Genomic DNA, 27,106 nt, shown 5'->3' on the forward strand with positions numbered 1-27,106 from the left:
TCAACAGAAGCAAGCTATTATGCAGTAACAGTAATTTCTAACTGTATAAATAATCAGTCTTTCGTTTTGTCAGTTCATACCAATAGAGTCACTATATTAGACAAATTATTTTTTTAACTAGATGGAACTGAAGGGAAATCTTCAAGAATATGTAGATGATCAAAAGTGACTAAAGACTGCATACCAGGTTTACTAAATGCTACTGATTTACTGCATAGGACTGAATGGAGAACAAAACCTTCAGGAAAAAAATAGTATTAAAGATGAGTACTTCTGCATAGAACAAAACGAAATAAAATAGATGCACAAAATCAAGCTTGTAGAAAGTAATAAGATATCCAGAATAACCACTAATTTATAGTTTTTTAACGTGTTTTCCAAAGTAAGTCTTTAAAAGGGCACTCTATCCTATTAGTGCTATGTTACGCTGAAGATAGAAGAAAAGGGTGAGCACAACACTTGATGATTTTTATCCAATGAATTGGAACTAAATATATCTAAATTTACATATATGCATGGGACCTCACATCTTGTCTGATATGTGATCAGTCCATCAGAAATATAATTTATCATACTTCATTCTCTTCTCTTTCTGTTGGTCTAAATCAGAAGCAACTCCACTGAAGCTAATAGAGTAAGGCCGCTGTAAACCAGGTATAATGCGATCAGATTAAGACCTATTCTTTCTCACATGTAAGATTCAAGTGTGCAGCTTTGTATCAGATTTCTATCTGAAGGGTAGCTGTGTGGTTTGGCATAAGATATGTGGTTCACTGTACAGGACTGTAAAAATTCAAAATATATAATGCTACATATGGTTAGTGTGACAATTCTGTATCCATAATATCCTCATCCCAAAAAATACTCTTGGTTCTATATTTATCTTTTTAACTAACATTTTATAAAATAAAAGCATGCAATCCCTGGTACATTAATGTAAAGATTCAATTTAAAGGGAAATGAAAATAGGTATTGTGCTGCCTGGTGAAAAGTAGTGTGTCTAGGTTATGATCTGAACTGGGGAAAGAAGATGCTTTTGTCATAAATAAGATCTAGGTTGAGCTCCTGCTTCTGCCACAGATTTCTTTTGTGACTTTGGGCTAGTCACTTAATCTCTATGCTTCAATTCCCCCTATCTGTTACAAAAGAGGCAGAGCTGAGATAATTAAAGAATACATACATTAATGTTTGTGAGGTGTTCAGATACTATAGCTATGGCGGCCATATATGTAGATATGTATCACTTATGCCCATATTCCCAAAATTTACCAGGCTAATTTATCCCTAGTTCTTGGGAGCCTATGTTTTGTACCCACTGCTCTTAGCTTTGATTGTATTTCTGTCTGAAAAAGTATGAAGAACACACACCTTTAATTAGTCACTGTTTTATTAATAATAGGGTGCACATCTCCTTGATTGGTACATGGAAAGAAACATCCATGAATAGAACTTTCCTTTTCAAGTAGAACCAAAAGCCCAGCCACCTCAACTCCCTGGTCCTCAGAGAGGAACACGAACATGGGACCAAAGATTCACCTGGGAGAAGGAGCAAAGACTGGATGGACAGAGAAGAGTTGGTTATGTCAGAGACTCACGGTGGATATTATAGTTCTGAGGTAAGAATGTCTTCAAGAGGAGTCCTCAGGGAATAGTGGAGGAAGGGGATCTGCTGAAAATGGGGAGGAGTTCCTGTGACCTTTTTCTGTGCAGGTGGCAGAAGGAGAAAGGGAGTGCAACTCCACAAGGGCATCCTAGAGAGTTTTCCTTCCCTGGAATCACCTTCTATATGTTTTTTCCATCCAGCCTCATAAATGATCTGAGTCAAAGCACACTGAATTTATCTTGTATGATATGTGGCAATAGGACAAGGAAAAAAAGAGTAATTTCTTTGCTTACTGTGCCATGTATTTCCTCTTTTCTTTTGTGCACCATGTACTGATCTTTTCTGATCAAGGGAATAAAGCCAAATTACCACCCCACATTGAATTATTAGCTTTAGATGTTTCCTCATATCTGCTGTCTGGAAGACAATGATTTTTGTCTAAATATATGTCAATAGAAACTGATCCGGACTCTCATCCATCTCTGACTTCTGCTAATTAAATCTATTTCTGACATCAAAATCTCAGAGCGGACACAGCAAGAGATAGCAACATGTCAGGATAGAATTATAGCTTCTCAGCTTCTGCAAACTAGAGAAAGATTAGCTATAAAAATAAATTTTCTGCTCAATAATAATAATAATAATATTAATAATAATAAATAATAAGTCATAATTGGCTATTGGATAGCAAAAGGGGTCCTGAAAGGTGGAAGTTAATTTGAATAATTATCCAATAGTACGCTTGTAAAGTTTGACTGAGCATGAAGGTTACAAAATGTTGAGTCATCCACCTCTTCATGTCAAAACACCATCATTACATTCCATATCAGAAAGTCATCTAATGGACTATTAGCTTTGATATTGATATTGGGGAAAAGAGAGAGGATACCAATAATCAGAAGAAAATTTTCAGAATCTGTATCAGATCATTTTAAAAGCAGTTTGCCTAAATATAATACTCCAAAATTTGTAAAATCATAATCTAAAGAAATGGGCAGCAAATTGAACTTCTCTAAGAGCCTGACAGCAGCTAAGCTCATTTAAAAATGAAAGGGAAAGGGGCATTGTTTATTTATATATATATATATAATATGTAATATTATGATATGTGCTACTTGACTTTCTCCTGAGAAGACAACTTTTTCTGACAAACTTTTACTAAGTAATAAAGAGTCTATTTTTATATATAATTTTTTAAGAAAATAAAAGACATTAACTTAACAGACTCTTAAAGGTCCCGTATCTTGCAAACAAAGTTATTTGCATTGGGACAAAGTAGTATAAAAAGTTTCCAGACATCATATATTTTAGTTTGGACTCGGTATAAAAAATGAAAATATCCTAAAAACATAGAAATTTGATTTAGTTTGATTTCTGGAGACAAAAAGCATATGTACAATTATGCACCTTGACACCAATAAAAAAATACCACCAATACAACTATACAACAAAAAACTCAATCCAATTAGCCTTCAATGCAGTCAGTGTTTTGCCAAAATCAAAGTAAAATGAACAATTATTGCACTTCATTACTCTGTTTTGTGACTTCTATCTTCTCATCCTCCCTGAAAACAAATAGGCTTGCAATTCAATAAATATAGGCTTCTTTGAAAAAGGGAGGCAGAACATTCCAAAGGTAATGGCCCCACATGGAGAATGTTTTGCCAGCAGCTCCCCCCTCTCCCACATTGAAACCAAGGGAACTCCAGCTCTGCTGAGCACAGCATTGACAATTCAAGATGGGGAGAGAGGTAGTCACTCAACTAGGCAGATTCCAGGCCAGTTTGGACCCTTATAGGTCAAAAACAACATTTAAATTCCACCTAGAAGCTAGCTACCAATCATCACAGATCATGGAGTATTAGACTATCAGTGAAATATGCTCCCAAACAGATCCTCTGTTCAGTAAAGTAGGCTGTCACATAGTCTACACCATTTTAGACTTCTGAACAGATTCAAGTATAATCCACAAAGACTTAATTATAATAATCTAACCTAGAACTGACAAAGGCATGGATGATGGTAGCAATATCTGCAGTCTAAATAATCTTTCTGGTGAAGCCTAGACATAAAGAAGCAGTTCTGGCCACATCAGTTACCTGATCATCCAAAACTGTTAGTCAGTAGTTGGTTTAACGGAACTATGAGATTTTGAATTTTGATAATACATGACATACATGCTGCTAACAAATGCCTCAGTCAAGGAAGCCAATATAATTTCTGTTCTGTTTTCTAGTTGTTTCTGTGAACCTACACATTGTTTTATATGTTTTATCTGCATTGAGATTCAGCCAGCCAGCTCTTAGCCAATCTCTCACAGTCACTGAGTAAAGCACTCACCTGCTTCTGGTTGTTTGGTTGGGATGGAGATGTAAACCTGAAATTAAAAGATATGGTTGTTGCACAGTGAAATGATGAGAATTGCTGTATTACAATGAGTCATAAATATCAATAATTAAAACTGAAATCCCCAAGGAATGGTGGAAGATGTGGGGAGAGAAAAATATCCCAAAATACTTAAAACTGGCCAATAGCACATACCTTATCAAATAAGGGTAGTAAAGAATACAGTATGCAATAGAGGATGTTGAAGCATAGGAAATTAGACCATTCTAGCACTGTCCTCAATATTGAGGCTACTAACAAGTGCCTGTTTGGAAATAAGTGGTGTGCTTGATTTTTGAGTTACCTATGACATGCTTCATAATCCATTTCTATTTTATTTATTCTTAGTTGCTGAAATGAAAGATGAGAACTTGGGTAAGGTGAATGTAACATGCATAGATTGCAAACTTTTAGGGGAGAAAGTCTGGAACTAATGACATGAAAATACATAAAATGATAGATGTTAAATGACAGACAGGACAGACGGTGGATTTTCCAAAACATCCAATAAAAAAAGAAGATAAATGTAATGTCAGAAATAGTTCTGAGACTCTTCTGGTGCATCCCATAGGAAAGGAAGTGGCAGAAGCCAATAGGTTGGGGCAAATGTTAGGATCAATTCAAGGCCACATAACATCAGAAGTGTAGACTGAGAAGAACTGACCCTTTTGATGTAATCTTGCCCCAGTTTCTCCAGTGACTGCAAAAAATGGAAATCTTAAGACACTATTTAACCTATCGGGAGGAGAATATTTTGATCTGGTTAGATAGTGGCAGTTTTCTCCATTTATTCTTAGACTGTCGCTTTTCAACTTTACTGTATGTTTGTACAGCACCTACCACAATGGGATCTGAATCTTATTGTGACATTTGGATTTGTTACCACAATTTTTGTTAAAAAATACAATAATAATAAATTTGGACAGGGACAAAAAAAGGAACTACCTGATTGAGCACGTGTAAATTGTTACGTAGATTAAAAAAAAGAAATTGAGTTTTGACTGCATTCTTGGTGGGTAAAAAGAGTGCTGCTTCAGCCCCACACTGAGGATCTTACACATTGTGTTTATCTTCAGTGTTACAGTTTTGAAGAACAAACATCAGATGATCTGCAGATAGAGTAGAGGCTTGTTCTAGAGTCTGATCCTGCAGATATTAATCAAGCAAAATTCTCATTCTTTTCAAGAGGATTTGTTTTTGAATGAAGGCTCCAGGATTTTCCTCCCAATGACTATTTTGAAAACAATTGTGTAAACTGTTTTAAAATTGGCAATTCCTTTCATTGTGCTTAAATGGATAGGAATTAAAACTTTTATTGTGAAGCATCACCATCAAGTTTACTTAAATAAGAATTGACATTGATATACCATCTTTCATACAGAGATCTTAAGGAACCTGAGATACTGACTGAAAATTGTATATTATAGAAATCAAAATCAAATCACCCATCACAGAAATTCAACCACCTCCAGAGTAGTGGAAGACAGCTGACTTTAACCGGCACAAACCTACACTCAGAGAACTGTTCAGTCTGAAAGATACCATTTTTTGAAATCTTCATATGAAAATTGCAATACAAATTCTAAATATTACCTGACAATTATTTAGGGCTAGATTTTACATTTTCTTATAGTCCTGTATAATGGACAGCGTGTTCGTATCCCACTCCAAGAGCAGAACAGGGAGAAATCATCTCTCAAAAAGGCATAGTTGTTTCCCTGCTCCCTCTTGTTCTAGGGAGTTTGCACCACCAGCGCATTACCACTACCCTCCACAACAGCATAACTGGAAGGTCAGAGTCAAGGATCCACCCTCACTTGCATCTGTGGAGGATGGTGTAGTGGTTCCAGGGCAGCTGCACAGAAGTATAAGTTAGTACTATTTCCCTTTATATCCAGGCATACTTGTGTCACTCAACTCAGGATTTAGCCCTTAATTACTAAATGTATATAAATATACTATTGCTTTGTGTGTGTTTCTGTAACTGTTTTTAATGGTAAACATTTTTTACATTAAAATAGCTCTTACTGAGCCTGATAAATTGTAGTGCAAGAGAAAGAAGATGGTTACTGTAGCTAAACAATCATCTTTAGTAGTGATTTATAAGGGTTCAGTGTGGCTCAGAGCCATGCTTCTCAAGGCTCAAAGCCATGTGTCTCATGGCAGCTTTCCACAGCAGCTCAGAAACCAGGAGAGAGACTATAAAGGAAAGATGGAAATGTCCCTCTCTTAACAATGAGCCTATACATTTTATTTATTGAGATGTTCACCCTCAACAGAGCACTTTATAGAGCAGATCTTCAGTGGCTTGTAGACTCCATAGACTTGAGTTACATAGGACAAAGGAAACATGCCTAATAATTCCAATGCAGGAACCAAAAAGAAAGGAAATAGAAGAAGATAGCTAAGGAGTATGACTGTCTTAGAATATTGGTATAGGAAAAATGGAGGAGCTAATGAGTTTGTGGACACTGCACTCAATATGTTTTCTGGAAATATGTTTATACGTGTGAACATGATGTAACTGGAATATGCTTCATACAAAAGGTCCCTTGTAAGGTATCATTACAAAGCTTATGATCTACTGAGTGTGTTCATCCTAATTGTTTGAATGTGTTATTTCTATGTCTGGAGTTATGAGAATAAGATATAAACTTGTATTACTGATGTAAACATGTTAAGTGGAAACCATTAAGGGTGCTTCAGAATCAATGAACTGTGAATGGGTTTGTTTACCTGCAAGCCTTCTTATGTACCTGTCTTCCAGCTACTAGGTAATGAAGAAGGAGGTCTTACAGTGATCATGTCACCTGAACTGGAATCCATCTTAAACCTGGTGCTTTTCCATTTAGAAGGAGGGGTGGGAATTCAAAGAGACAAAAGATTCCCACCTTGGGCCAAAGCTATAAAACAGGTCGAACAGAACAAAGGAGGCTGCCAGTCATGAGAAATCCCCTAGTTACCACCTGAGCTGGAACTAACAAGGACAGTACCAGGGGAAAGGATTGGTCCCAGACTAGGAAGGCATCAGTCTGTGAAAGAAGCTTATTGGAATATCTCTGAGGGTGAGATTTACCTGTATTCAGGTTCTTAAATATATTAGGCTTGGACTTGCGTGTTTTATTTTGCTTGGTAACTCACTTTTTTCTGTCTATTACTTGAAACCACTTAAATCCTACTTTTTATACTTAATAAAATCACTTTTGTTTATTAACTAACCCAGAGTAAGTGATTAATACCTGGGGGAGCAAACAGCTGTGCATATCTCTTTATCAGTGTTATAGAGGGCGGATAATGTATGAGTTTACCCTGTGTAAGCTTTAAACAGAGTAAAACAGATTTATTTGGGGTTTGGATCCAATTGGGAGGTGAGTGTCTGGGTGCTGGAGACAGGAGTACTTGCTGAGCTGTTTTCAGTTAAGTCTGCAGCTTTGGGGGCATAGTTTAGACCCTGGGTCTGTGTTGCAGCCGGCTAGCATGTCTGGCTCAACAAGACAGGGTTCTGTAGTCCCAAGCCATCAGAGAAAATGGTCTCAGAGGTAGTTTCAGCACATCAGGTGACAGTCCCAGGGGGTCTCTGTGACCGGACCTGTCACAGAGTTTATTAAGAAATACATTATAGAATGAACAATTAAAATAGGACACATTGGCTTTAAAGTGATGTTCTTCAGCAGATGCAACTGTAGTTCATGGTGGAAGCTAATCAGGTAAAAGGGAATGGTACAGTGCATTAGGAGTGGACAGATTTGGAAGCAACGAGAACAAAATTCCAGGTGCCTAAACACCTACACAGCTACGAAAGAACAATAGTCTGAAACCATTACCAACATTCATATTTGGGTCATGGAAGCATTTCAAACAGAGTTTCTGGTAGCATATGACCTTAATGACTATACAGAAAATGGACAGTGCCAGAAGAGTAGCCTTATTAACTGTAGCTAGTACAGAGGCCCTAGATATTTGTAATACCTTCCAGCTCTTATCCATAGCACTCTTTGAAGCTTATTTGTCTCTTCTAACAAACATGCCCTGCTTTATTTTGGAAATAATGAAACCGATGAAAGAGTCCTTTTTCTACCTGAGAGTGCAAAAGTTACAAGAGGGTACCAAAGAATATTATTTAGACTTGCAGCTCAAGAACCAGGGTTGGAATTTCAGCCACTTAAGAAATTCCCTGAAGCTGGGGAAAGAAAGTTATAGAAATGGAAATGTATTTTAAACTCCTAGTCTTTCAGAAAAAGGAGTGTTAGAAGGAGCAAAAGCGACCAGTAAGGAATCTCCAAAGAATTCAGAACAGAAATCAGACTAGCAACACCATTTCTGACCACTTGTGCTTCAATCTACTGCAAAATGCCAATTAAAAACAATAAAAAAGATTTATGAAAATCTGAGGTTTGGTGACTTCCAGCAGAAATCTCAGTTAGATCTGTCTGATAAAATAAAACATGAGACGATGATGCTCCAGGGTATGAAATGGAAACACACTGAGAAGCATGAAACATAAAACAAAGAATTGAAAACATGACTTGCCTGTGCATCCACAATCACAATATTTTGATATTTTCTGTCCTACAAAAATTCCTGGGATGCCTCTGCAGATGACTTAGGTGTAGTTCTGCAGTAAAGAGAAAGTTGTCACAGATGACCTGTAACATATGAATCCAGAGGGGTCACAAACCCAGACATTCAACTGTTTTATGAAAAGGGAAGGTTATGTGGAGCAGATGCAGTTTTGTGAGAATGTGCGGTGTGGCTGCGGTGATCAAAGCTTGTCCTCCATCTTAGAAAGGGCTCTGGACTTCAGTAAAAAGCAGACTAAGTTCTGTTGTGTTCGAGCTATAGAATGCCTACATAAAATATTGTAGTTGTTAAATGCAAGCTGTCCATATCTTAATGAAAAGAACATCATATATGTTAAATAGATTAATAACTACATCCCTACCCGTCTTTATGGTGTCTCTGTTACTTCTCCCTTTTTGTGGTATAAAAACTTTTCTTGAGTTATAGTTTGTTTGGTTGATTTGTTTGCTAGTGACATTATACTACCTATTAATTTAGCTACATCACTGGACTTAGCAGTGACATCAATGGTGGTATAAATTATGGGGTGTAAGTAGATTGTAAAATGGATATGTCCATAAATAGCAAAGTAGTGTAACTCATACCAATTTGACATTTTATTGGTGTGCAAACAGGGTAAAGATTACACTCCAAGGGCCATATGAAGTGTTGTCCTAAGGCCCTTCTGCATCAAGGGGGTGATAAGGCAGATGTAACCTTTAATCCACCAGGGAACAGGAGGAGTCCCCCACAAAGATGGCGTCATGAGCTCTGTGCCACCTCCTCAGCAGTTCCAGGTTCAGAGGGCATTCTAGGGTGGTCCCAGGAGCAAAGGGCATATTGAATGACATAATGGTGGGGCAGCTGGGATAGAAAGGGGGTATTTTGGAGTGGGATGGGGTGCAGCCACAGTGTTCTTGGGTATGTGTCAAGAAAAGCAATGAACAGGAGACTGCTTGGCATGCTAACATTTACAGCACTTTTCCAATTACTGTATGCAGCCATTGTCTGACAAATTTACACCACATTTGTAATGTACATTGCTAATGAAGCTCTGAGTTTGGTTCAGAGGCTTCCAGTGTCTGTGCTCAAATTTGTTAAAATTAAACAATTAAATATAAAGTGTTTATATTGACTGGCTGCCAATCTGAATTCAGAGCTCTGTAAATCTGTAAATAAATATCTGCTCAGGGAACAGGATACAGTCCTTTAGGGTAGTTGTTTTTATCACATCTTCTGTAAATTTTTACTAAACATTTGCTACACATAAATACTAGCATCACATTTATTTACACTTCATTAGGGAATTGTGTAGTGAATCACACTGATCTAGTCTGACTTCACAGGAAGTTTATTTTATTGCTAGCACTGAACATGGATGGAAATTGAGTCTAAAGAAACATGATTTATAGACAGATACCAGTTGACAAGCATCCCCCATTTATAAATGAAAGATACCAAAAAAAAAAAAAAAAAAAAGAGAGAGAGAGGAGGTAATGTCTTTTTTTTTTTTTGGTAACACTTTAGTCTTTTGTATGCTCATGCTAATCCAATTCACTTAGATGCCACATATTTCTTTAAAGAAAACAAGGAGTCCTTGTGGCATCTTAAAGACTAACAAATTTATTTGGCCATAAGTTTTCGTGGGCTAGAACCCACTTCATCAGATGCATGGAGTGGAAAATACAGTAGCAGGTATAAATACACAGTACATGAAATGATGGGAGTGATCTTACCAAGTGGGAGGTCAGTCTAACAAGACAATTCAATTAACAGTAGGATACCAAGGGAGGAAAAATCACTTTTGTAGTGGTAACAAGGGTGGCCCATTTCAAACAATTGACAAGAAGGTGTGAGTAACAGTGGGGGGAAATTAGTATGGGGGAATTTAGGGTTGTTTTTGCTGAAACAGACTAACACGGCTACCACTCTGAAACATATTTCTTTGTTATTTGTGTATGTAAATTACTGTAAGGACTGCTACTGAATTGTGCTTGAGCCAACTGGCATGGGGGAGGGGAGGACAAAGGTGACCTAACCTTCTCCCAATACTAGGACAAGATGAGAATTGAATCAACCTTGGCAAAATTTAGAATGGCCTCAGGCATTCTCTAAACTGTCTGGTAGGTCTCTGAGGGGCTGTTTCACAGACAGGGATCATCGGCAGCACTATTCCAGCTACATCCCCTTACTTAAAAAGCCAAAAATGTGGAAAAGAACTAGCTATGACTGACATCAGGGGATTCTGTACCCAGGGGAGTACCAGCTGATTAAACCTGTAGTTCTGTTTTGTACTGTAGACAGACTGCGGGGAGAGGCAGGAGGTAGGGAAGGTTTGGCCCTAGGGATGCAGAATAATTCAAGACATATAGCCAATTTCTTTTGTTTACAAAGCATTGAGTTGGTAACTGTAGACCAGATGCTGATACTTTTACTCATGTTGAGAAGCACCTTACTCCACAAGTGGTGCCATTGAAATGAATGGGGTTATTGGGAAAGTAAGGTACTACTTAGTGAGATTTGAGATACACAAATATATGATTATAAACTAGTATTTTAAAGCATTTATGTTTGGAACTAGAGAACCTGAAGTTACAAGAGATCTTTGATGAATCAGGTACTTTTCAATTATTCTTGGGTGAACCTGAGAAGAAAGGGAACATTTCAAACCCACTTTGATCTAGAAATTATGATAGAAATTTGACAAGTGCAAACTTTCCCTGAAAATATCCTAGTACTTTTTGTGTCAAGTATGTCATAAATACTGAGAGAATAGCTGTTCTGGTGTTAGTTTGGTATTATTGCTTTCAGTCCTATCCACAATGAGGAAGTAGGAAGACAGGATTATGATGATGTGTTCTGGGAAGGAGACTAGGGTGCACCATTCTATCATTCTCTCTCATTCCCCTGTTGCTTTGTACTGCCTCTCCGACTCTGCAAGAGGCAGGGCTTGGATAAACCAGTTGGTTGAACCAAATAGGCCATAAAACCATTTGATGATATAGATATTAGGAACATGACTCTCTGAGATCCATGGAGAGCAGCACAAGAGACCCACATTCTTATGGGTCATGGAAGGGTGAATCTATTCTGGTTACTGCTGGGCCCTGCTGGATTTGGTCCTTGTTTGTTGATATTTTAACAGAACATAACCTGTCACTGGATAACTACAGTTATATTCTGGATACATTTATTTATGCATTTATATATGCATAATGTTTTTATTTTGCAATACTTCAATCTCCTAAAAGGCAAGATATTTAATAGATTCCATGGCTAGAAGAGGTCACTGTGATCATCTACAATTTCCACAAAATAATTCCCAGAGTATATCTTTTAGAAAAGCATCAAATCTTGATTTAAAAGTTGTCAGTAGAGACTCCACCGTGACCCTTGGCAAATTGTTCCAATGATTACTAACACTCACTTTTAAAAATGTATGCCTTATTTCTATTCTGAATTTGTCTAGCTTCAACTTCTAACTATTGGACCATGTTATACATATCTCTGTTAGACTGAAGAGCCTATTATTAAATATTTGTTTCCTATGTTGATACTTATAGACTTTGATCAACTCACCCCTTAACAATCTCTTTCTTAGACTCAAAAAGATCTATTTAGCTTATCACTCCAAGGCATGTTTTCTAATCCTTTAATCCTTTTTGTGGCTCTTCTCTGAACCCTCTCCACTTTATCAACATCCTTTATGAATTGTAGTCACCAAAACTGAACACAGAATTCCAGCAGCAGTCTCACCAGTCCCAAATATAGTCTTAGTCGAGCTTTCTCTGTTTATGAATCCCAGGATTGCATCAGCTCTTTTGGCCACAGCTTCACACTGGGAGCTCATGTTGAGCTGATTACCTACCAAGATACAAAAAAATTTCAGTCAATGCTTGCCAGTATAGAGTCCTTCATCCTGTAAGTATGGACTACATGATCTTTTCCTAGATGTGTATATTCTTACTATTCCATGAATATTTCTAGAAGATGTGAGTATTATCAGTACCATGTGATGAGACTATATCATCTGTCCCCCTCCCCCCCAATACAGAACAGAAATATGTACTGAATACTTGTACTTCATGAGGTATTTCAAAACTTTTCCAGGTTTGGGTCCTAACTTTTATTTGTTGCTCTTAAATTAATACAGATTGTCCATCTTGCTCAATTCTTGATAACTGAATTTATAGGAAGAGGGATAATCAGAACCAGGGGTATTGCTCCTTCTCCTCCCTACTGCCCTCTGGGTTAACTACTACACATACGCATATATTTTTGCTTGGATGGCTAAGAGCCTCTTCAGAGACAGTTTCTCCTTTCAGATACATTTATTCTCTTTCCCTTTCTCTTCCCCATTGTGTATCTGTCACTACACGATACAATACCAGAACTCCACATGACTTCAAGATTGTCATGATGGCCACCAAAATTTATGAGCTTCCCCTCCTATTTTGATCTACTTTAACCACTGTGCACACTCATTTGCTCTGCTACAGTATAATAATATTACAACAATAAAAGGGCCTTCACTAGTATTAGCTGGTCTTCTGAGTATAAAAGAGGTTGTATTATAAGCTACAGCTTAACTCATTTGCCAAGGAAATGCTAACTATAGCAGCATTAGAGCAGTATGATTTAAGGCTGCTTAGATTCTGCATGGATGAACAGCATTACTAAGGTACATAATAGCTGTTCATACAGTTACAGCAAATTTTAGCTACAAGCTAAAATATATGAATTCAGGTCAGTGCTTCGGTACAAAATGAGTATGATCAGCAAGGTACCCTTTCATCTCTTTGTCACTCCAGACAACCACTCTCTATTTGCAAAAAGCAATTTGCTTTTAGAAAATGGCACGATTTAGAAATCAAAACCAATAACTATACATAGTCAACTACCAAAAATATATAATCTACCAAAAGTCTTAAACAATTTACTGCTGAGGAGATAACAGAATAGAAAAAAAAACACAAAACAAAACAAAGCAAAACATTCCTAACATAGAGATTCTAATCTTTCTTGCCTTTCCTTTGAAAACTACCATTGATAGATGGAGAACAGAAGCATTAATTTTTATGTCCTTCACTAGGGTCATGTACTCCTTTCTGCTTTTGTAGTGTGGAAGGGAATTGAAAGGATGAAATTTTATAGAGAAATTCGGAGACAAAATGAGATGTGCAATGTTTCCCCTCCATCATATATATTTATTTATTTATGGGACATTGTGTGAGTGTGAGCCTGTGTGTAACCTGGGGGACAAGGTGAACACCTGTTCGATGCAGTATATTGCCATTAAAGACCACTAGGAATTATGATGCTTAAAGCATTATAAATTACCTCTCCTAGAAGCAGTACCCCTGAGGCTTTTTAGTAAATCTGGATGGCATCTGCACATATATGTGTTTGGTTTGGCTGAAACATGTAACAAAACCAAGCAGATGGATTTTGGGCCTGGGAGACTTATGCCAGGAAGTATTTTCTCCACACATACAGTCAGGGATCTAAAAGTTCTTCCTTTGGGTTCCTAGCCTTTACATCTTTTTTTGGCCATTCCTCTTCCAGGATACACTCTGTGTCTGTTTTCCCCTGGAAAATGTGCACTTGGAGATATAGCATTTTAACCCCATGTCAATGAACTCCATAAAAATGCCCATAAATATAATAAAGAAATATTTCCTTCCATTAAGCACCTTGTGGGGTGTGAATGGTAGAACTGGGACCTAAAATTCCATCAGAAAATATTACATTTTATTATGATATATTAGATAATTATACACAGCGCTTTTCATTTTCAACAGTACATCAGAAACAGAGCCAGTGAGTTTCTGGATCATTTATTTATCTTATGGTACAGCAGAGAGGAATGTTTTGTTGTATTCTTGGTTGAAACTCCTATTACCAAAAATGCTATGATTTTATCCAGCATGTCAAAATTAATTAATAGTAACAGCAAAACAAAGGGTGGTTAACGTATGATGACAGTGCATTCTCCAATCAATATGTTTAGGTGGCCCATATTTGAGAAGTAATAGGTCATTCAATGGAAGTATGCCACAAATTGTAATTCCTTGGAGGTAAAGTTTTAAAATTTCTACAAAGGAACTACACACACAAATCTTATTAGTAAAATGTCATTTGCACATCATGAATCAACCTGACATTCTCATGGAAAAATAGCTCTTTATGCACACATGATAATCTTTGAGGTGACAAAGATCCTGCAGTCTGATTTTCTATTCCTGCACCCTGGTACATCAGAAAGGTAGCCAAAGCAGTAACTCTCAGACAAAGCAGTAACTCAAAATTGTAAACGCTAAAAACTCAGCTTTAGCCGGGCCATAAATTATTTTTTTTTCAGAAACTCGTGGTTTCAGTGTTCCAATCATTATGTGTTAGTCCTAGATGAAGTATAAAGAACAACCATCTGCTGTTAGTTGCTACTTTCAAATTATAGTGTATAGGAAAATATTCTGGGTATCCAAAGCACTTTGGAGAGTCATGAGATAAAACTATTTCAATAATAGTTGTTCTAAAATTTCCTCATGTAAATTTGGCACCTGAATAATATATAAAATGCCATATGGGAATCTGGTTGCTTTTTTAATGTGGTTAAGTTAGAAGTCTAAATGAAAAGAGGCCAGATATTCTATTCCCTTTCAATTTGGATTCAAAGTCTAGAAAAATCTGTGATCCACATTGAGAGAAGCAAGAACCATGGTTTTCATTTCCATCAGTGATCAATTCTTTTGTGAAATTGAGCAGTGGGTTTGGCAGACAACTGGCTATCTCCTTGAGGCTGGATCCAATGGCTTACTTTTCATCAGCAGTACCACAGTTCCTGTTTTGTTTTTGTTCTACTCTCTTTCTATTTCTTTCCCTCCCTCTGCTTCTCTCAGCTTGATCTATTATTAAATGCCCAAGAGGAAGATACTTAAAACTAACCATCTGTTACCTAGCCACACTACCAAAAAAATAAAACAAAACCCTCATAAATAAACAAACAAACAAACATGAAAAACATCCATTGCTCCTCCCCACTCCGAAATAACGGAAGGTAAAAGTTTGTTAAACAATGTTAAAATTGGAAAAATGAAAGTGAAAATCACTAAGGCACCAATTTAGCAAAGAAATTGTTTAACTTTAAGCACACACTCAAGTCCAATAGACTTTAAAGTTCAAATGCTTTGTTTTATAGTGGCCTATATGATAGTGAATATATGAGATTTGCCATAGTAAGCCATTTCCATAATCCTGTAATTTTAACATCTGCCTAACTATCTTAATCTATCAGAGTTGGCCTTAACATTTTTGTGATAGGATTGTGAAACAACATTTTGCCATTTCTCTTCCTCTGAATGTAGGTGATTCCAGTCTGCTATCTACACATGCTTTGCACAGAGTTGGACTAAGGATTTTGGGGAGGGCTTGTGAGATAATGTTTGTATGCTAAGGACAGGGATCTATAGCTTCTCCTTGCAGTTTCCTGATACTGATTGGACCTTAGATTCTTTTTACTTGAAACCATTTTTATGGACAAAATATTAGCTTAAACTAATTTCCATTTTCACTACAATCTTTGCACAGAAACAAGATAGAAATGTATCTGAAAAATAAACACTCCGATTCTCCTTTATATTTCTTATTTCACAAAACAGTACTGGAAGTTACCTATGAGTATATATTTGTTTTCCCCATTTTAGAAAATGTGACCGTCATATATGAACCAAACACAAACGACATAGGAAAGTTGCATTGAATAGAAATGTTACCCCTACCATGACAACAGAGTAATCAATTTTTCAAAACTCATGTTAGATTGTGCCAATCACTAAATCATCACACATATTGTTTATTTTATAAACATGCTGAACCCCCCCTTCCCCAAACTAATGTTAACAACATAGTTATTTCCATACTTCAAATGTAAGAGCAGGTTAACTTGTATTCATGCCTGTTATATTATACAGTGATAGTAGCAAGTAATTGAGGTTCTGGTTCTAGATCATTAGAATTAGTCAGGAAGACTGTTTGGGTACTTTATTTAAACCATTCATTCAAAATGAATGCAATGGAAGTACTTTTAAAACAATTCTGTTAATTTTTTTTTTAAATCAGAAATCTTGCAGACAAGCAGTACATCATAATAGCAAGATCAAATCAATAAATACTCAAATATAAATCATGCAACCTTTAAACAGTCACTTTAAAATTTTGTACAGTATTTAACATTTCCTTATACTTGAACTTGGTGAATAATTCAAACAAATCCCATAAGCATGAAAACATGCTGAACTAATCAATTACATTGTTCATTGTGAATTATTCACTCAGCTGTATTATAGACAATGGGCTTGTCTACGCAGTGGACTAATGCATGCTACAGGGATGTGATTTCCAAAGCATGTTAACGTGTAACACGTTATTTAATCTGTATAGACCCTGCTGGTATGCTTTAACATAATGATATTTGAAAAAGTGCTATATTAAAGCACACTAGGGCACATTTAGTGTGCATCAGTAGGGTCTTATCAGATCAATTAATGTGCAACATGTTAGCTTCTAAAAATCACATCCTCATAGAGCATATTAGCCCACCTTGTAGATAAGCCCTAATAAAGGCCCTGATCCTACAAAGATTTATGCATGTAATTAACTTTACACACCATGGGACTACTCACTACATGTAATGCTAAGTGGATGCATACCTCTTTGAAGAATTGGGATCAAAGTATGTAATATGATGACCTATGAAGGTACAGTTCTATTAATTTTCCCATAGAAGTATGTAGTCTTAGTACTTATAATTCTATATATTTTCTATTACTGAAAGGCTGAACACATTTATGAGCAAATTGAGTAGCAAGAAATATTTAAACATAGAAAGGTCATGAGAATTGAGAATTGTTTAAAGATGCTTTATTCAGTATATAATTCCACAGCCCTGAAAGAAGGCTTCTTTGATTCAAAATCCTCCCTGGATAAGAGGAGAGAGGAATCTAGCACTAAAAATGGAACAAATCGAAACATGGCGAAACCGATAACAATAATTACAAGTTGATAGTTGGGAAATGCAGACAATTGATAAGTGATGCTAAAAGTATCACTGAAAAAAAATCTATGGCCAGTAGAGTTAAGGTAAAATAGAAGGAATTTTAAAATGTGTCTGGAATAAATGAAATCCTAGCAATGGAATGGGTCCCATACTAGACAAGGATCGCACATTATCAATCATATTGCAGAAAAGGCAAAAGTATAAAGTACTGTTCTGTGTTTGGAAATAGGCAGGTTGATGTATTTGTACCTTATAGTGATATTGAAATACTTTGTATTTCATCAGTAATGAGGGAGGATGTTAAACAGCAACTATTAAAGTTAAGCTTTTTTAAAAAAATGCAGAGCTACAAAATTTGCATGAAAGTATTATAAATATTGGCCCAAGAACTCTCTGAATAATTAATGTTGACTGATTGTGTGTGTGTGTGTTGTGTGAATTTTACAAATTTTGGAATACTGGAGAAGTTTCAGAGAATTCAAAAGAAAAATAAAGCTAATGTTCTAACATTTTAAAAGAATAAATGGGATGGTACAGGAAACTGTCAGTTAGCCTGACATCGATCACATGCAAATTCATGGAAAGGCTGATAGAGTCATAGAGTTTAAGGTCAGAAAGTACTACCAGATCATCTAATCTGATCCCCTGCATATGTCTGGCCACCAACACCACCCAGCACATTAAACCTACTCCAAAACAGACCAAGGTATTACAGACCACAGAAGACTGGACTCTTTATGAACAACTGGCAACAAAGAGGAGGGACCGAGGCACACCCGTGTCTGAATCCTCCACAATGGCAGAAAAATTATAAGTGACGCAATCAGTAAAGAACTAAGGGATAGTAGCATAATTAATCCCAATCAACATGTTTGTATGGAAAATAGGTCTTTATATATTTTTAATAAGATCACAAGTCTGATTGAAAAAGGTATCTATGTTGATATAAAATACTTAAGACACCTATAAGACATTCAACTTACTCCTACATTATATTCTGCTAAAATAGCATTATATAAAGTAAATTCAACTCATATTAAATGGTTAAAAACCAGTTAACTGAGAGATTGCAAAAAGTATATGCAAAATTGTTGTCCAAAGATAGTGTTTCTAGTGAAGTCCTGCCCCTGCTATTCAATATCTATATGAATAATCTGGAATATAAAATTATTACTGTTAAAGTTTGCAAATGACCTAAATTGAAGTGGGAAATAATGATGGGGACATGTCAGTTATACGGTATTATCTTGATATTTATGTATGTATGGGGTAAAGTGGGCTTATTTGAACAACGTGTGTTTTTATACGGCCAAATAAAGGTTATATATCTAGGAATAAAGAGTTCAGGTCACACTTATAAGATGGGGACTGTATCTAAGAAAGCAATGAATATGAAAAAGACTTTAGGGTCATGGTAAATAAACAATTTAACATAAGCTCCCAGTGCAATGTGTTAGCTTAGGGGAAAAGTATTACCCTTGATGTATAAGCAGAGAAATACCAAGTATGAGTAGGCAGATGTATGACCTTTGCATGCAGCATAGTGAGATCCTTTCTGGAATATTGTGTCAGTTCTAGAGTCCACATTTCAAAAAGGAAGTTGAAAAATTGGAAAAGATGAAGAAGAGAGCTACAAGAATGATTAATGGTCTAGAAAACATGTCTTATAGTGAGAGGCTAAAGAAGCATAGTCTATTTAATTTGTCCAAGACAACATTAAGAGGTGTCTTGACTACAGTCTACAAATACCTACATTGGGAAGAAATTGCTGATAGCAGAGGGCTGCTTAGTCTAGAAGAAAAGGCATAACGAGATCCAATGTTTGGAATATGAAACTTGACAAATTCAGACTATAAATAAGTGAGGGTAATTAACCATTGGATCCATTTACCCAGACCATTATTTGAAGTCATTAAATCCAGACTGGATATATCAGTAAAAAAGATATGTTACAGCTCAAATAGAAGTTATGGGCTTCATGCAGAAATTACTGTGTGAGGTTCTTTGGTCTGTGTAATGCAGGCGGTCAGAAGAGGTAATCATAATAGTCTCTTCTGGCCTTAAAATCTAAGAGTATATACAGTTATTACATTATTTACAGTATAATCTTCTAATTTTTTAATCAAGATTTATCTCTAAGTCCAGATTTTTCTATTATCCACTTGACATCCATACAAAATTTTCATATACTGGGCATGACCATGGAATGAACTTGGCTTTTAATTTATTCCAATACTGTGATAAGGTGTGCTATAAATGCAATGTTAGATTACATCAGATAGATAATGGAAGAATTTAGAAGGCTGGATGGCTAAGTAGATGGTCCTCTCTGGTCATATGAAAGGAAAAGTGCCAGATGGGACAGATTTCTTTACTGGGATGTGGAGAGAAGACGAATAACGTTTCTATCTGTGCAAATCATTTTGGCCCTAACTCTCTGGAATTAGGCCTCTAGAGGTCCGCAGAAGCATGTTTGTGGCAGGATAGTGAGGAGCTGGTAGTGTAGTCCCAGGCCCTGGAATTCCTGGTTGCAACCCTGTGGTAGGGCATTGATTTGACTATAACAGACATGGTCTTTGGCCATGTGGAGGGAAAAGGGGAGTGGCTATACTGAAGCTAGATTGTAGAACACATTCATGTTGGTGAGTACTTACTCATGAGTAAGGCTACATGTCTGTCATGGAGGTCACAGAAGTCATGGACTGACTTTGTGACCTCCATGACTTCTGCAGTGGCTGGTGCTGGCTCAGAGGCGGCCTGAGCTGGGCAGCCCCTGGGCCAGCAGCAGCTGCAGTTTGGGTGCGTGGGAGAAGGTTTATGGGTTGGGCAGGGAGTTGGTGTGTAGGGTGGCGTTTGCTAGCGGGGAGCGGCTCCCAGCTCTCACCGGCATGTCCCTACAGCTCCTAGGCAGAGGGGCCGGAGGGCTCCACATGCTGCCTGCACCAATGGTAGCTGCGGAGCCGGTGCTTGTGGTGGGAGCAGCATGCAGAGCTGCCTGGCTATGCCTCAGCCTAGGAGCTGAGCGAGGGGGATGTTGCCGCTTCCAGGGAGCCCCCCAGGTAAACACCACACAGAGCCTGCCTCACCCCATCCCATACCCCAATCCCCTGCCCCTTCCAACACCCAAACTCTGATGCTCCTGGGGGCAGGAGGCACGGAGCCAGGTAGGGATGCCTACCAGCCCCGCCAATGCTCCCTCCAGGTCCCAGTGGGGGTCAGGGACTGCGCACAACCTCCCGTGGAAGGGGCAGGGGATTGGGGCATGGGATGGGGTGAGGCAGGCTCTGTGTGGTGCTTACCTGGGGGATCCCTGGAAGCAGCAACATTCCCCTCGCTCAGCTCCTAGGCTGAGGCATAGCCAGGCAGCTCTGCATGCTGCTCCCACCACAAGCACCGGCTCCGCAGCTACCATTGGTGCAGGCAGCATATGGAGCCCTCCGGCCCCTCTGCCTAGGAGCTGTAGGGACGTGCCGGTGAGAGCTGGGAGCCACCCCCCCGCTAGCAAACGCCACCCTACACACCAACTCCCTGCCCAAGCCATAAACCTTCTCCCACACACAGAGCCAGCAGGGGTCCCGGGACCTGCACCGCTGCTCCCTCGCCCTAGCACCCAGGCTGACCTCCCCCACAGGGCCCCGGGAAGCCCCCACCAAAATTTTAGTCATGGGTATTTTTAGTAAAATCATGGACAGGTCACAGGCCTTGAATTTGTGTTTACTGTTTGTCACCTGTCCGTGATATTTACTAAAAATACCCGTGACTAAAATGTAACCTTAATTATCATTGCATTTACCAGTTTATTTCTGCTTGTTACATAATTGACTTTATCATAAGCAAAACATTGAAAAATTCACTCATAGGGAATAGCAATGCATTTGACAGAGTTGTTAAGTTTTATATAATTCAAAAGGGTTTTACATAAGTATCTAGGCAGACAAAAGGTAAAATAAGGATTGCCACAACATTTCACCTCCAACAATATTGAATTGTTCACAATCCACCCCAACCCCACCTCTCTTCATGGGCTAACAACTGGATACACAGCTGCATTACCAGACCTGAGATCCATAATAAGAATAGTAGGCATCCCTAACAATATTGCCCTATTTCCATTTTGTATTGGTTGCCTCAATGGCTGCTCAAACCAAGCAGCTAATCTCTGCACTTCAGCTTCCTACCCATCATCGTTAGGGCTTTTCCCCTTACTCTCACAACTACTGTGCAAAACACTGCTTTAATCTTTGGAATGTATTTTTTTTCTGCTGCTTCTAATCTCTACAGTCCCATTCCTTTCAAACTGTCAGATGCACACTCTAATTCCACTATCTACTGGGGCAGTAGTGAAACAGTTCCTGCCTCCTGTCCAAGTGACCTATGAATGGCTTTATTAGCCAGGAGAGTAGAGGATAAGCCAGGTCTCCCAGATAACCCGATCAATGTCTGCACCATTAATGTGCATGGACAAATGTTATTTTAAATAGAGCTGACTTCGGAAAGATCCTACTATTGTGTCCCCAGTGGGTAGGTCTACACAGGCCATGGTATTGAGCTTCCCAGCACAGGTTAATGGGTTCATGTTACCATCCTAAAAATAGCTGTGTAGACATGGTGGCTTGGGCAAGAGCTCAGGTTCTGAAGCCTTCGGAGGCTAAATCCCAATACCACCTGGCATATGAGACTCTCCTTCCTCCACACTCCCCCATCTGTCCTTTTCTTTCCCCACAATATTTCTTCTCTTTCCTATCACTCTCCTTTTTTCCTTCTGTCTAATAAGAGTGACTTAGCCAGCCAAGACTGTATATTTTGCAACACTGCTGTAAGGCTGTGATGAGAAAGATGCAACTAAATGTAATATCCTAAACAGCCCATTGCTGGTAAAAGTCAGCCAGGACTCAGAGTGGCTAATAAGAGTGTGTGCTGTGCCTACGTTACTATCTTTGCTGTTCTTTTCTCTTCCCTTTTGTGCGTGTTCTCTTGTTTTGTTCTTCTGGGAGATAGGAGCAGACTTTACCAACAATAGCAATGATGAATGCTTCAACCCATCTTAACTACCTTCTTTTTTCCCCAAAAAAAGACAATTACTATTTTTCATATCATCTAAAGGACTGTCAAATGAGAGAGCCCTTTTTCTTTAGCTTGAGAGTTTTCAGAAAAAAACGAACAAGGGATGCCGTTAAAATAAAAGCTTTATTTAATACTTTACATTTCAAATGCTTCAACTGTTTTTTTCTGCTTTTCTATATCTCTAATAAGAGGTTAAAAAGAACTTTTAATGGTAGGTTGCCAGCACATTAAGCAGGCTGTTTAATGTTGGATAGTGACTGGGCTATGTTTACATCTTTGGCTCATATATTCCATCTAACTTAATATAACAGTCTGTAAACCTGCCACAGTGGTCAACCAGCCCTTGGAGCACCATGGATTAAAAACTCCTTTCTATTTATAATTTTTGATGCCTGATGGGGGAGAAAAGACACATTTATCCTGTCAATTGCCCTAATGTAGTTTCGGAAACCCATTCATGCAAATCCATCTGTAATCTCCTGAATAGTACCAAGCTTTATAACCCATTGTGTCAGTACCTTTTCCATGATTTCACATACCTGCATGACAATGACCCTACAGTAGATCTGACACTGAATTGGTTGGCTACCCACTGGTAATATTTGGATGTAACCAGCTTCAAGAGGGTAATGGTGACCCACTAGTCCATGGGTATGGGGCACCACATGTTGGCATGTGTGTTCTGCAAATCCAGGGTTAGTTCTGCACATATCTCCAAAAAGGTTGCCTTCCCCATCCTGAAACTCTTGCCACTGCTAATCATCCCAGGACTGCAGAACGACCCTTTTCCACAATGGTTTCCTAAGCTCAGAAATAGCACTGCACAGTGTGAATCTGCTCCAGGAACTGGTCCTGTACTATCTATTGCTTCCTCCACTGCTGCTGCCACACATCAGGGTTTGGTGGATGGAGTCCAAAGCCAAATCCATCCAGCTTTGGTGTTGAAATACAGCCCAAGCAGCCTCTGATTATTCAAGGTTACCAGCTTATGAAGCAGAGCTTGTTGGGTCCTTGCTCTTAGAGCAATTTGAAATGGTGCTAGCCCACCCAACAAGGAAGTATTGGATGAAGATAAAGGAAACATCTTTTTCAATTTAAACTCATGTGGCTTCCGCTATGCATCTCACAATACATATTGAGAAAAATCCCAGAATGCACACGGTTCAGCGGCAAGTCAAAGGACCATGTGAAACCCTCCAAGAGCCCTACGCACTTAGTATGAGGAAAGCAACTGCTGTTACATAATGATGTGCACTGACAGAGGGCACAACGTCCTGTCTGCACACTAATGCACTTGAGTATTGTACATTACCCGATGTGCACTACAATACCTGGAGGGAGGTATAACTTCATATAATTTGGGGAAAAAATGGCATCCCCTGTGAATTAGTCCCACAATAAATGGCTACGTCACAACTACAATAACTAAGTTTTTCCAGGAGTTACATTTTCATAAAACCAACATTATTTCTCTTACTGTCTAGTGATGTTGGGTAAATATTCATATCTTCCAGGACTGTTACATCAGCTTTTATGTTATATTGATTGGAATTTCATGTATTTTAAACCAGTCTGGTACAATGAACATACCTTTACAATGACATATCTAACACATTATTGTTTTATTTTTTTTAAATTGAGAATCAAATCATTTGATCTAAAATTACCACAAGCATATGCATGCAATGCCACTATATACTTTCCTTTTACAAACATTTCTCAGTTTACTATGTGAAACTGCTGTAATTTTTTAGGAGTTGGGGATGGGTAGAGGTTTATTCCATCAAAATCCAAATAGAGCAAAACAGAATGTTTTTGCTAAATTTAACCATTTATGGAAGATCTGAGAAAACTGGCTCATGGAATGATTCCTTTTGGATAATGATCCTCAATGCTGGCTTTTAACTTTTTGTTTTTGCCTACAGATTCTGAAACATTATAGTTTTACAAATGTCAAAAAAAATATACCTTCAGGTTTCCTGGGTACTAAGAATCATAACACCAAAGCCAAACTTTGAAAGTTACATTGTCATATCACAAGTGTGAAAGTTACAAGAATATGATATAAATTTCCTATCTATTGTGCTCTAGTTATACTGTAGAGTTTTTTTTCCAGGTACTGCTTCTTTGTTTGAAAAGACAGACAGAAGTTGAATAGATTTGGTGATAAAAGGATTGCTCGTTCTTTAATATAAAAATGTTAAGCCCCCAGTGATTTCCTTGTACCACTGAAGATCTTCTGGAACATTCTGGGAAAGGGTGACCTCATGAAATATTGCTTGAATTCTAGAGAGCTTCTATCAGGGATGCTGGAACTATGGGTGCAGGGGATGCAGTAGCACACCCAGCTTGAAGTAGGTTCCATCATATACAGGATTTACAGTTTTGTTTCATGGCTTTCAGCACCCCCCACTATAGTTTTTTTTTTTCCCCCACACCACTGGCTTCTGTTACTACTAGCTGACAATCAGTTATTGGATACTCTGAATTTACATGGTATTCTGCAAATCTCTACTGAATTGAATGGAGTTATTCCAGATTTGAGGGAAAGAGGGGGAGGGGGAGGGAATCAAAGACATAATTTGTTAATGATATGGACTCTAATTTCAGAATTGTTTAGGGAAATCATTATTCCAAGGAGGGAAAGCACAAGGAAATTCAGATCCTATTATCTGTTAAACTTTCCATGCCACTGCAATATTTGTCTGGGCAATGCCCGGGACCTTGAGAAGTAGACCAGTTTCTAAGCACAGAGGGAGAGTTAGTGAAGATTTAACTAGCACAGAATTTCATTCAAGAAGTCTGCTTCAAGACTTCATTTAAAATTATCAGGGGCACATTATCTGGGTATACAACAAGAAGCAATTATTGGTTTAATTAGCCTGCATTCACCACATTTGCTCCTTCTCTTTGTTGGATTGCCAGGCAATTTTCTAAAATCATTAAGCAAGGGAACTATAATTCCACAATGACCTAATCTGCAGTGCCTTCCTCTCACACTGGAATATTTTAAAGTTATTTATGACTGTTCATCAATAAGTCTATTGGGCAAGAAATACTTTGGATCTCCAAAATTCTAGATGCCTTTTACATACTAAAAATGTTCTGTTCAGTCTATTCTTTTAAAGAAGTTTTGCTGTCAAAATAAGGTTAGACTAAAGCGATGTACATTAGTTTGAAAAGGGACAGCACATAGTAAAGAATATTTACAGTATAAAACCTCATTTTACAACTCTTCTAGTATAAATTTTACATTTTCATCTAAAAATCCATCAGTTGTAACAAACATTTAACCATACAACTATCTTGATTACGGTGGAACATAATCTATGTTTTAGCTATGAAATATGATTTTGTTGCAAAAAAACAGTAAAATCCATCCAAATTGGCACACAAAATTTCAATTGACATGATGAAGAATCTTTCCATGTAAAGTGATTAAGAGCTGTTTAAGGTCCAGAAATGAAGCTAAAACATTGGCTGATTGAGAGTTTGTCTGATTTTGTGGTAGAGTGAATATACACTTTTCTATCAGTAAAACGTTTTGGCAGTAAGGCAGGGAGTAGAAAATGTTGTACGACATTTGTCCAATTTCTTCTAGCCCCCATTATCACCAATTCTGCAGCAGATCTGGATCCTAACAGTTCTTGCAGTGGAGGAGGAGGAAAAACATGTTTCAATGCTTCTCTAACTTGCAATCAGTAACACTGCTTTAAGTAAAAGTTAAGTAATAGTTAAGTGGAGATGTGCCATCCCGAGCCTAATGTTTTGCAGGGTTTTATCTTACATGTTGGATATGCACACCAGGAATAAGACAAAAAGTTGAAAATATCCAGTGGTGATATAGATACTGAAGCTCTCATTTGCTTACTTCAATTGCCTTAGCTAGCACTAGGAACAAATCTGATTAGAAGAAAAGGCGAGAATAAGAGCTGTGGTTCTGTTGCATTTCTCTGAGGGCATAAACTGTACAATGCTAAGAGATTGTGATTATTGAGATTGACAAAATATGAAAGTGCATGGCAATTTTCATATTTAAGAAACTGACTATGTACTCAGAATTTGGTATCTTTTAAAAATTATATTAAATTTTAGCAATGATATATAGCAAGACAATGAGTCCTGACTATAGTAAATTCATGAAAAAGTATGATTGTATAAATACAACTAAGAGTCCAGTGGCACCTTAAAGACTAACAGATTTATTTGGGCATGAGCTTTCATGGGTAAAAAACCCCACTTCTTCAGATGCATGGAGTGAAAATTACAGATACAGGCATAAATATATATTGGCACATGAAGAGAAGGTGAGTGATCTTACAAGTGGAGAACCGGTGTTGAAGACCAATTTAGTCAGGGTCCCTGTCTAAACTGGCCTTAATTGCCAATATATATTTATGTCTGTATCTGTAATTTTCACTCTATGCATCTGAAGTAGT

This window comes from Lepidochelys kempii, chromosome 4 (assembly GCF_965140265.1).
Source record: "Lepidochelys kempii isolate rLepKem1 chromosome 4, rLepKem1.hap2, whole genome shotgun sequence".
Taxonomy (NCBI): domain Eukaryota; kingdom Metazoa; phylum Chordata; order Testudines; family Cheloniidae; genus Lepidochelys; species Lepidochelys kempii.